The 13,188-nt window shown below is 36.1% G+C and overlaps 1 long non-coding RNA gene across 1 annotated transcript; it reads right to left on the bottom strand.

The window, feature by feature from the left end:
* Positions 1–5,526: 5,526 nt before the first annotated feature.
* Positions 5,527–9,337, bottom strand: LOC149503621 (uncharacterized). Its single transcript, XR_016325543.1, has 2 exons — positions 9,168–9,337; positions 5,527–5,866 (listed from the first exon to the last, which is right to left on the bottom strand). It is a non-coding gene; the product is annotated as an uncharacterized LOC149503621 (long non-coding RNA).
* Between the last annotated feature and the right edge of the window lie 3,851 nt (positions 9,338–13,188).

Genomic DNA, 13,188 nt, shown 5'->3' with positions numbered 1-13,188 from the left:
CTGATATAAAAAAAAGAAAATTGTTAACTGGATTGTTGTCTCAAGGATAATAAATTACTTTAAAAACGTTTACAGTAAAGCTACAGTTATTTTTATTATTTAAAGAATAGGTAATTCTAAAACAATTTTTTTTGTTGCAAATATAAATCTTGTTTAAAATATCTAAGGATTTTTAAATTTCAAGTTTGTTCAGAAATTTAATGTTAGCAAAAAAAATATCGTCTCAGTGTGCTTGCTCTAAATGGAAAATCCATTTTTGCCTAAACGATGCTCATCTTGTGAAAAACTTAGCGTATAAATGCCAATTTACTTCACATTGTTAAACTCCGTTGTAGCAGTACTTAACCAATCGCATTGAAATACTCGGCGTTCGTAGCTGCTACATTTTTTCACTTATCATATCTGGTTCTCTACTTTAACAAATTATTCTTATTATGGTTTATAAGTTAGCTTAGTTATTATACATATTATTAGTGATAGGGCGCATTAAAAACCCAAACTGGTTGACATTACGTTTGATAAAACGGCGCGACACGATAACTCCTAATCGAAGCCGCCACGCCGCTCTGACCCAGACGACGCACAGTGGGTCGATACTGTGATTTTAGTGACTTAGGGATCAACTATGTTTTTTAACAAAAAAAATTATGTGGATGGATAGGGCTCGTTAATCTCAATAATAATTGTTTTGGGCAAAAATTACAAAAACTTTATAGTTTGGGCAGAAAAATGTGTTTTGTGATTTTTTTGTATGGAGCGGATCAAATTAAATTAAATTCCTGCTAAGTACTGCGAGGTCCCGCTTTGAAACTTGATTTTTCTTAAACCTCGTCTAGTCTACTATCATTTGATGCTATGAACATGTGCATAAAGTTGCAACTCTGCTAAATAAATGGATCGAAAAAAATGAAAAATACATAGAATAAAAACCTTCATTTTTATTTTCGTAAGTGCTTTTAAGTTAAATTTGATATGGATTAGTAAGTAAAAGCACGAGCTAATACCCATAATTACATAATAACTAACAACAATACATTTAGTAGGTCTCTAATTAATCAATCTCTCGAGTTATCCTTACATTAGTTGATGAGGACATAATTAGTTAATAATTAGCATTAGCTCATTAACATTATTTAATAGTAATTAGTTAATAATTATTCTTATTAACATTAGATATTTAGTTAGTTAACATTAGTTAATGAGGATAATTCTCCTTAACATTCCTCATTAACATTAGTTAATGAGGATATTTCGTTAAGCAGCCATTACTGGGTAACTACCCTCATTAACTATTGTTAATGTTAAAAATTAGTAAACATTTGTTTGTCACTGGAAGTATAAAATGACCATATTTATTATATATTAACTAGTGTTCGTTTATTCGTACTACTACTAACATCTCGTGATTGTTATAGTTCCTTTTCCGTTATAATGGAAAATTTTGTTATCAATTTAGATTTATTTATGATTTTAAGAGAGCAACTACAGTCGCTGTCTGATAATAAAAAACTTTTTCAATTCCTACAAAATAAAATAAACGTGACCGAAGAGAAAAGTGTTGAGCTCCAAAAATTCTGTACGCGCTTTTGTTCAAATATAAGTGCAAGATGGGAACGAAGTAGTCGTACTTTAGCACACTTTATAAGAAAAAATGGTGATTGGTTAGAACGTGCAATAAACTGGCCTGAAGGAATGATACCTGAAGCTGACAACACTGCACAGGAAAGGCTCGATATTCCTAATACTGAAGATGTTGAAAATATACCATTCTCAACATCTACTACAGAAGCCACGACATCTACTTTTACACCTCGAAAACCTTTTGAAGAATTGGGATCCAGGCAAAAACGAAGACGCGTTGAACAAATTTACCAATCGCTTTCGTCATCTCCAGATGAAATAAAAGCTACAACAATTGCTAGTTTGAGAAACACTGGAAATGAAGATGTAGGGGAAATAATGAACCATTTGTTAAATCACCCCGAAGATCTAGAAAAGGTTAAGGAGTGTTTAAGTACAACTAAAGCGAAAAGTAGTACATATTCTCCCGATAAGGCACTGTCTTTATTAGTTTCACTTAAATTAAGTAAGTGGCAGTATATAAACCTAAGAGAAGCAGCAAGTGAAAATGGGTCTGATTTATACCCTTCTTATTATAAAATTAAGCAAGAAAAGACAAAATGTTATCCAGGGAAAGAAGATATAATTATTACGGAAGAAGGAGCTGCTATTAAAATGCAAGCATTACTAAACTTGACGGTATCTAGGCTTTTAGATGTGATTACTTTGGATTTGGACTCGGCAAGAGAGCTACTGCTTATAAGCAAATGGGGCTTTGATGGAGCCTCAAGTCAAAGTAATTATAAGCAAAAGACTGAAATAGAGTTTGATGATTCATCTGTTTTCTTGGCCAGTCTAGTTCCTATAAGGCTTCAAAAATGTGATGGAACAATTGTTTGGGAAAACGACCGACCCTCATCAACTTTTTACTGCCGTCCCATAATGTTTAAATTTACAAAAGAAACGCAGTCAACAGTGGCAATTATAAAAGCTAGCATAACAGAAGAAATAGAAAGACTTCAGCCATCAAAAATTAAACAAATTGAAGTTAAGCGTCAATTGCACATGACGATGATAGACGGCAAAATAATGTCATATTTGTCAGAAACATCTTCTGCTGTCTGTGATATTTGCAAAGCAAAACCGTCAGAGATGAACAATTTGGAGTCACTTGCTCAAAGAGAAAAGAATAAAGAAATATTCCAGTATGGAATGTCATCTTTACATGCCTGGATAAGATGCATGGAGTGCTTACTTCATATCGGTAAATACAATGTTATTACTTCACAATTTTTTCTTCGTATATAGTTTCCTGTGAGAGTATTTTTTCAATGAAATTTCTTTTTTTGTAGCTTATCGTTTGGACTTCAAAAAATGGAGTTGTAGGGGCGATGACAAAAAAAAATGTCAATTAGAAAGAGCGCTATACAGAAAGCGTTTAAAAAGGAATCCGGCTTACTTATAGATGTTGTCAAGCAAGGAGTAGGAACAACCAATGATGGCAATACTGCCAGAAGATTTTTCAGGGATGCAGAAGGAACAGCTCGCATAACAGGAATAAGTAAAGATTTAATAGAGAGGTTTCACGTGATTCTTCAGACTGTTGCATCTGGAGAACACGTAGACCTTTCCAAATTTTCCGAATTTTGTAGAGATACTGCAGAATTGTATATTAATTTATATTCCTGGTATTATATGCCTTCCAGTATCCATAAATTGTTGGTACATGGCAGTGATATAATTAAGAATTTTGGTGCCATTCCTATAGGTAAACTGTCGGAAGAGGCAGCGGAAGCTCGCAATAAAGATTTTCGGAAATATAGAGAGAGTCATTCTAGAAAGATAAGTAGAACGACGACTAATGAGGATATTTTACACAATCTTCTTTTGTCTTCTGATCCAAAGATCACAAGTCTAAGACCTCGAATGGTGAAACAAAATATAATGGCTCTCTCTCCAAAAGTCAAAGAGCTTCTGCTGAATTTTCCCACAGAATCCGATATAGATTTTATTGATGTAGGTAATTTACAAGATAGTCATAGCGATAGTGAATAAGATTTTTGGTAGATTGTAAGTTTCTTGTTACTTTTTTATTAGTTTTTTATATCATAATTGTAAGGAAATAGTAAAGATTGGTGTTGTATATAGTTAGTTTTTAGTTTAGTTGTGTTAGTAGTGAGTTATTTTACCTTTACTAATTTATATTAGTATTTATCTGTTATTACTATTCAGAACTAACGTAAATAACTTTTTATTAACTAATTAAAGTCATTAAAGAAACATATTGAAATTCATTGATTTTGGTATATAAACATGGTCATTTTATACTTCCAGTGACCAACAAATGTTTACTAATTTTTAACATTACAATTCTCCTTAACATTCCTCATTAACTAATGTTAACTAACTAAATAACTAATGTTAATGAGGATAATTATTAACTAATTAATATTAACTAATGTTAATGAGCTAATGATAATTATTAACTAATTATGTTCTCATCAACTAATGTAAGGATAACTCGAGAGATTGATTAATTAGAGACCTACTAAATGTATTGTTGTTAGTTATTATGTAATTATGGGTATTAGCACGTGCTTTTACTTACTAATTCATATCAAATTTAACTTAAAAGCACTTACGAAAATAAAAATGAAGGTTTTTATTCTTTGTATTTTTCATTTTTTTCGATCCATTTATTTAGCAGAGTTGCAACTTTATGCACATGCTGATAGCATCAAATGATAGTAGACTAGACGAGGTTTAAGAAAAATCAAGTTTCAAAGCGGGACCTCGCGGTACTTAGCAGGAATTTAATTTAATTTGATCCGCTCCATACAAAATAATCACAAAACACATTTTTCTGCCCAAAGTATAAAGTTTTTTTAATTTTTGCCCAAAACAATTATTATTGAGATTAACGAGCTCTATCCATCCCCATAAATTTTTTTGTTAAAAAACAAAGTTGGTCCCTAAGTCACTAAAATCATAGTATCGACCCACTGTGCGACGGGGCAAAGCAAAGTCGCCGTCGCCCTAAGCATATCTTCTCGGATCCGCCGCATCTACTCTCAGTGCTTTTCAAGCACCGGTCACCGTCACAAAAGTTAGACGTGCAACCTAGCCCATAGACACAACTCACTGAGTTTCTCGCCGGATCTTCTCAGTGGGTCCCGATCCGATGGTTGTACAGAAGGACTGCTTTTGCTAGGGCTAGTGTTAGCAATTTCCTCAGGATGAGCTCGTGAGCTCACCCACCAGTTCGAGCGTAGCTGCAATAGCCTAGTCTACCAGTTATTAGGTAGGGGAAAAAAACTACTTTCTGTTACTCCATAGATGCGCGATACGAGCTCGAGTGTTACCCGTGAACGTCACAACTTGAATGCGTCACTCATCAGGAGACTTGCGAATGAAGCGTCTATTCCACAGTATAATGGATGTATCGCCCTTCAGACCAAAACGAAATACTATTTCGGGGCAGAAATAGGTAGAATGACGGGTATCTACCAGCGCGAGCTCACAAGTCGCAATTTACTGTTAATGTGTGTGATTTTCATTACACGATGTTATTCTTTCATTTTGAAGTCACTTGGGCGCATGTGGATTGATATAGAATTAGAAATGTTTGCATCTGCCGGCGGGATTTGAATTTTATAGCGACGCTAGCTTCAACTACCACTATCAGCACAGCCATTTCTGATGTAAAACAATCCGGCGTTCCGGTTTGAGACCGGACCTATAACCATTTGAAACTTAAGTTCAATGATTATAATTATTTATCTTATAAGAACAGCAAGCTGTGACTCGGTTCTTCTTCTAACATTATTGGCGTCCATTAGAGACGGTAATCACTCACCATTCATTAGTTAGGTTCTATGTTCGTCTGTCTACAACTGCAATAAAATAATAAAAAAAAACATGCAAGTAACTTAGAAACATGTTGCCTGATGAAACAAAAGCGATATGAACGAGTTCAGAATTATATTTCGAAAGATCATTCAAGTGTTACATAAATAGTAGACAGACAGACTCAGACCTCTTTAGAAGCGCATGTTGAAAGCTTTTGGTGGAGAATTCATTATTGAATCCCAATTTGCTAGTGAATTCTTCTTATACGTTATTTGGATTGTTTCAATGGCACCTTCGTCTGCGTCTACGGAACCGCCTGCTGATCGCTTTGTAGGCCTGGGACATGACGATCAGGATGAGTATCACTGCAACAGCTATACAGGCGATATCTTCTAAGCCAATCTTCGACGTGCAACATATTGAGGTGCAGCAAGGACTATTGGTGCTTTCTGTGGACCTGACACAAAGAAAATACATCCTGTAGACACGATGCGTTAAATATTCTTGTTTCGTAACATTGTGAAGGTGACCGGCAGGGTTCACATCTGCATATTTAATATAATATATAAACTTTTTTTATTGCTTGAATGGGTGGACGAGCTCACAGCCCATCTGATGTTAAATGGTTACTGGAGCCCATAGACATCTACAACGTAAATGAGTCACCCACCTTGAGATATAAGTTCTAAGGTCACAAGTATAGTTACAACGGCAGCCCCACCCTTCAAACCGAAACGCATTACTGCTTCACGGCAGAAATAGGCCAGGCGGTGGTACCTACCAGCGCGGACTCACAAGAGGTCCTACCACCAGTAATAAATAAACAAAACTTAACTCAAAACATATCCAAAGAGGCCAAATGTCTATTAAATTCAAAAAAAATGAATATTGAAAAGTTTTATTATTTAAAAGCGTATTTTAATATAAAGAATTCCCATAAAACCGAGCATTCTAGCGTTACGTTACAAGTACAGAGTCATCGTGTTTGACAGGGCCTTCCGCCTTGGCCTAAAGTTTGCGTAATGCAAAAAAAAAAAAAAACTAGCCTACTTACAAAAGTAACAAACCGAAGTGGGTCGCGTTATTCTAAGTCCGGTGTATTATATAAACGCGTTTCGAAATATAAATAATACCATTATCTTTTAGTTCTGTTGTACACGATTAAGGCGTTCAAGATTGCTGTTGCTTCGGGAATGATAGTCATTGTCCATTTTATCGTCACTAAATGAAAATAACAAGATGACAATTAAAATTAAAATATCGCATACCTTTTTTTATTGCCCTTGTAGGCAGATGAGCATACGGCCCACTTGACGGTGAATGGTTACCGTCGCCCATGGGTTTCAGCAATGCCAGGGGCAGAGCCAAGCCGGTGCCTACTGCATAGTGCTCTCCACAAGCCTCGTTTGAAGAAGGACATGTCTGTTTGGGTAGGGGGAAATTTATAAACTCCCCCGTGTGCGATGGAGGTTAGTAGGTGGGACATATAGGAAATAAGGTCCGCTGTCAATAGCCCACGTTCGTGCCATGGGTGAGCCAAACTTAGGTTCAGCCTCGTACGGCCTTGGAAGAAAGGCTGGAGGCAAAATGGCGAGTTGCGCCAAGAACGTGTCTGTCCGCCACCATGACCGCTCGAAAAACCGAACGGTGCTTGTTAGCACAGACTACCGGGACTCTAGGTAGGTTATCAGAAGCCAACCTACACGACATCGCCATTTCGAAAGGATCAGGCAGAATTCTAGGGAGCCTTATTAGCCGGTCCCTGAATCAATAGTGACGGGTTATTGGTAAAAATAACGTTTTCTCTTACGACGCGCTATGGCCACCTGCTTTTGCAAGAGGATCGCTTTCGGACACAATGATCGGCAGCGACAGGTCGGTACCGGTTTGTGCGACGAGGACACAGCATCTCTCATTGCTACTCTCACAGTCCGGGATAGGCCTCGAATAGGGCAATTCATTGTCCCATGTAAGTGGTAGCACGATGGTTAGTTAACAGTCGCGGTTTCGATTCAGAGGTCGATTCATTCAAGCAGTTAGGCCTTCCCTTGGAGGTACCCAGGTAGCTTACCCCTTGTGGTTCAGCCCTCGAAATTGCCCACGATTCCAAGTGAAGCTGTTAAGGTCTCCGGAACAAGAGCAATCTCTTCAACTCGAATAAAAAAAAAATTTCGTCCCATATATATAGGTATTTACTAGCGACCCGCCCTCGCTTCGCTTCGGAAACATGAAATTTTATTATTGATTATTTACGACATCACATTAGAAACCTCAAAAATAACAGTATTTCTCCACTATTTATTGGATGTTATTATACATATAAACCTTCCTCTTCAATCACTCTATCTATTAAAAAAACCGCATCAAAATCCGTTGCGTAGTTTTAAAGATTTAAGCATACATAGGAACAGACAGATATAGGGACAGAGAAAGTGACTTTGTTTTATACTATGTAGTGATTTCTTCCCTGGCGGCTATTATTCTTTAATCTTTAAACCAAAATAAGTATAATTTCGAACATTAATTTAAATATAACTTTTCATGTTTATTTGTTCCGATAAAATTAGTTCTAGTAATAGTAATAATACTCCTATATAACATGATTCACGCTATCTAAGATAGAATCTGTAATTATTTGGTAACAAAGCACAGAGCTACATACGCAGAAGCCGTGTTTTAGAATTTAACAAAAGCATAACTACAGGTATTTGGTAATGCCTTTCATAATATAACGACCGCAAGTAGCTGGTGGTTCCAATACCTACCATGCATTTCGCTGATGCTTTTTCCATTACTCGCTCGAGGGGCAACCTAGCGTATAAACTCAACATACTGAGTTTCTCGTCGGATCTTCACAGTATATCGCGATTCTATCGCGTAATTTATTTTCTTTGTGAACAACAAATATTTTAATGCAACTGTAACACAGCTGCTCAATTAATTAGAATCTCTTATTTATTTCGATGCTAAAGACTGTATTCCAACATACAATAATATTAAATTAAGGAAATTATTTCATATAATATGCGTCTAAACTCCAGAACGGATTAAAACCTTAAATATGAATCCGGCTACAATAAAATTAAAATACACTTTTAATTGCTGCATATTTGTAATGTTTCCGCTGTATTAATATTAACCAAATATATATATACTAGCTTTTACCCGCGACTTCGTCCGCGTGAAGTAGTTACTTTGGCTAAACGCTAAATTTTTGCCGCCTCTTCATTTTCGTAGAAAGTGAAAATATTTTTGAATAATAGAATGTATATAGTGTATATGTGAATAGTTATTTAAAGTACCAAAATCACGCTTTTTAACCGACTTCAAAAGAGGAAGTTATCAATTCGACAATAATTTTTTATCTATGTATGTTCACCGATTTCTCGAGAATGCTTCAATCGATTCTGATAATTCTTAATATATAGATATAATTATGCTGTCGCGCACTTTTTTTAGATCTTTTAAAGGGGAACAATTCTCTCACACATTACTTTAGCGAAACTTTAACCGTTTCCGCAGCGCACGCAGTGGAAGTTCTCAAAAGGAATTAAAACCCGGATATTGAAACATTATTATTTATTGGTGCTCTGCTTGCATTGGTCTTAGCGTGATGTTATAGCCTATAGCCTTTCTCGATAAATTGACTATTTAACACTGAAATAATTTTTCAAATCGGACCAGTAGTTCCTGAGATTAGCGCGTTCAAACAAACATACTTGTCAGCTTTATAATATTAGTATAGATAAGGAACTTACGCTTGTGGATCCATTTCAAAAGGTGTAGTTGATGAATCCTGACGCTAAAATTCTGCAGGCTTGCGATAAAATAATGAGGAGGAACGTGAAGGCTACACAAATAAAAACTATTTCGACCAGATCAAACTGGCTGCAGATTGCTGACTTCGGGGGGAACTCTGGGTTGGTCATCTTGTGCTACTGTTGAAAAGAAAGATTTTATTTAAAAAAAGAAATTATTTCTTAGGTGAGTGGACGAGCTCACAGCCCACCTGGTGTTAAATGGTTACTGGAGCCCATAGACATCTACAACGTAAATGCGCCACCCACCTTGAGATATAAGTTCTAAGGTCTCAAGTATAGTTACAACGACTGCCTCACCCTTCAAACCGAAACGTATTACTGCTTCACGGCAGAAATAGGCAGGGTGGTGGTACCTACCCGTGCGGACTCACAAGAGGTCCTACTACTAGTAAAAATCATGATACATTATGTCAGTAGCAGTATCTTAGAAGGTTTTCTTATTATTAACATTAATGTTCTAGAGTCATTGGGTTCGTACAGTAGATGCATGTGACTAGCAGGTGTATGGAAATGGTAGTGCAAGGTAGAGGGGGAACAGGTCGACCGAAAAAGACATGGACGGAGTGTGAGAATGACGATATGAGAGAGAGAGAGAGAGAGAGAAATGGAGAACCCCTCCACGGTGTTTCCCGAGCGCTATGACATGTCCTTCTTCAAACGAGGCTTGTGGAGAGTATTAAGCGTTAGGCAGCGGCTTGGCTCTGCCCTTGGCATTGCTGAAGTCCATGGGCGACGGTAACCACTCACCATCAGGTGGGCCGCATGCTCGTCTGTCTACAAAGGCAATAAAAAAAAAGTGAGTGTTGAGATGACGGCTGATAGAAGAGAATGGAATAGAAACATTAGCTGTGCCGAACCCACCTAGTGAGACAAAGAAGAAGAAGGATTCGTATATCAGTAGAGTCGAACAGCACGAGTTTATTTTCATCGTTTTGTATAGGCCAAAAAAGATAGATAACAAATCTTTCCAATGTCGCTCCGTGGCTATTAGTTTTAATATACATTTGTATATGGATAGCTTAGTGAATTGTTCTATAAACTGCTCTTTCTGAAACTCTACAAATTAAACAAAGGCCCATTTTCAGTATAACACTACTTGGTTTTTTATTATTGCATTATCAATTATTTTATGCAAATCTAAGTACGAATCAGAGACGAAAACTTATCAACTTTTATTGGAGATAGTAAAATATTTGCATTAAAAAACAAACTCTGGTATAAGAAACTATAGCTTATCCCAAACAAAAATAAACTACAGAATAATTATGATACTAAAAGTTTCAATGTAAAACTAATTAATGGAAAAGAAAATAAAAAAGTTCAAACTACTCAAAATAATTATTACGGAAAACCAAACACACCATTTAAAATAATAATTTCCGTATGTACTTTAATATCTTCATCATCAATAATATTGGAGGGGGAAGGGTTGGAGAACATTGCTCTGGAAACGATAATGTACAAATGTTACACGTTGTAGGTCACAAACACGGTATAGGCTAATGTTATGACCATAATATTATAATATATTAAATATGGAATGTAATTATCAAATAAAATGAAAATAATTGATTAACATATTACGATTTAATCTCCGGCTTAATATTAACATTTTATTTTACTATAACCGAAGACAAGTCACAGACGGTCATCTGATCCCAAACTACCTGTACCTACTACGAATTATAGGAATTAGACAGTACATACTTATTATATCCGTTTGAATATATACATAATAATATATAGATATTAAACACTCATTTAAAGAACAAACAAATCTATGGACCAAAATAATGTTTGTTTTGATCCTCACTATGACCTAAATCTAGAATCGATACGTATCAAAGGAAGCGTCAGAACGCTACTTTATAAAAGCGGTGCGACACGTTAACCCTCTTATCGTGGCCGCCGCTAGTTATGTAATTATTCTCCCCCGTTGTCCCGTCACTTGACTCGGAACATATGCGACGGGGGAATGCAAAACCGTCGTCGCCCGAAATATGTCTTGTCAGATCTCACAGATCCACTCTCGGTGCTTTTAGGCTCTTCAAGCACCGATTACTGTCCTCGTCGAACTTGTAGAATACGTCGAAGAGCTCGGCGTTTCTCGCCGAATGAGTTTCTCGCCGGATCTTCTCAGTGGGTCGCGATTCTAATCAAGTAGTAGATTCATCGAAGCACTGCTCTTGTTAGGGCCAGTGTTAGTGATTCTTTTAGGTTGAGTCCGTGAGCTGAACTACCGTGGCCGGCTCTACCATCGTTAAGGATGTGGAATTCAAGCCTACGACCCAGCAATCAGGAGTGCTAACGATTGCATCATCGAAGCAGTCAGTAGTGGTTTAAATGTGAACTGGATGCATCAATTTGAACTATATAATATAATTTGATTAAATTGAATTAAAAATAAGTAGAAACTACATATTATACTGCTGAGTTTTTCATTATCATACTTTTATTTAAATACATAATTAAATATGATAAGTTAAAATCAAAATATTTTCATGATGTGTTTTCATCCGGCTTATCGGCGAGAAGTTGATCAAGGCAGGGCAATTTTGTTTGAATCCAGGGGATTCATTAGTTACCTACTAAGTAGTAATAACTATAGTGGTGTAATGTTAACTTATTCACACCCGAATACATAATATATTACTCTTAACTTCGACAGCTTTACATACCACAAGATTTATCAGCCATTTCTAATTACATTTTTGTCGTATTTTGTTAAGATTGATAAATTTTTTTACACAGAAAATTCATTTGATAGGATTCTTGATCAAAAATGTCAAAAAATTGTCATATAGTCAACTTTTGGTTTATTATTAGTACCTATACTTTGTAAAGGTAAGCGTTTGTTTGCCATAGAGTTTTAAATGATTCGTTATACCCGTCGATGATTTCAGTTTGCCACCATGATGACAAATGAGATTGAATGTAACATCTACAATGAGTGGTTTTAACGCTAAAAGCGCTCTCTTCCAGACAAAAATTGTACACAAGGAAATTCTGAACAAGATATAGCAGAGATGTGATTCTGCCTTGTTTGTGGATAGTTTTTTTTAAATCAGATCTGTCTCAAATACGACTTGTTTTAGAAAGAGGACGTTATGTATATAGACTTGGCATAAAATGTGATTTGGAACCTCTGGGTCTACGGAGGGACTTCGGTTCCCTCTGTATTTTGTACCGTATGTTCCATGGGGAGTGCTCTGAGGAATTGTATGAGATGATACCGCCATTTCGTTTTTACCATCGTACCGCCCACCACCGGAGTAGAGTTCATCCATACTACCTGGTGTTACTACGTTCATCCACAGTGCGCTTCTAGAGATCTTTTTTACCACATACCATCGGGCTTTGGAATGAGTCCCCTCCACGGTGTTTCCCGAGCGCTATGACATATCCTTCTTCAAACGAAGCTTGCGGAGAGTACTTAACGGTAGGTAGCGGCTTGGCTCTGCCTCTGACATTGCTGAAGTCCATGGGCGACGGTAACCACTTACCATCAGGTGGGCCGTACGTTCGTCTGCCTGCACGGGCAATAAAAAAAAAGTTACAAAAGTGCATAGAAAATTGACGTTATCATGAAAATATTGATTTAAGTATTATTAATGTTCATTTAATACTATTTATTTTTTCAACTTTACTATACTGCTCTTTCCTAAAACATAGGTATAACTCGATTTTATCGCCATCTGTCGCATTCGTAATATATCAAATAGTTTCTAATTGACTTGATTAAATGAAGTCAATTGAATGGCAAAAGTAAGAACTTGCAAATGATTACATTAAGAAACGCTAGATGTCACTATTATAAAAAAATCATCATCATCGTGTTTCTGTACGAACTTGTAAATATTAAAATAAATTTACAATAATATTAGATCTACTACAGTTATTTGGTATGATTGAAAATAATAACAATAAAATTAAGTGAACTATATGGATGTTTTAGCAA

Source organism: Bombyx mandarina, chromosome 01 (genome assembly GCF_030267445.1).
Source record: "Bombyx mandarina strain Sakado chromosome 01, ASM3026744v2".
NCBI lineage: Eukaryota > Metazoa > Arthropoda > Insecta > Lepidoptera > Bombycidae > Bombyx > Bombyx mandarina.
The sequence above is the reverse complement of the archived record's forward strand: the minus strand, read 5'-3'. Positions and strand labels throughout refer to the sequence as shown.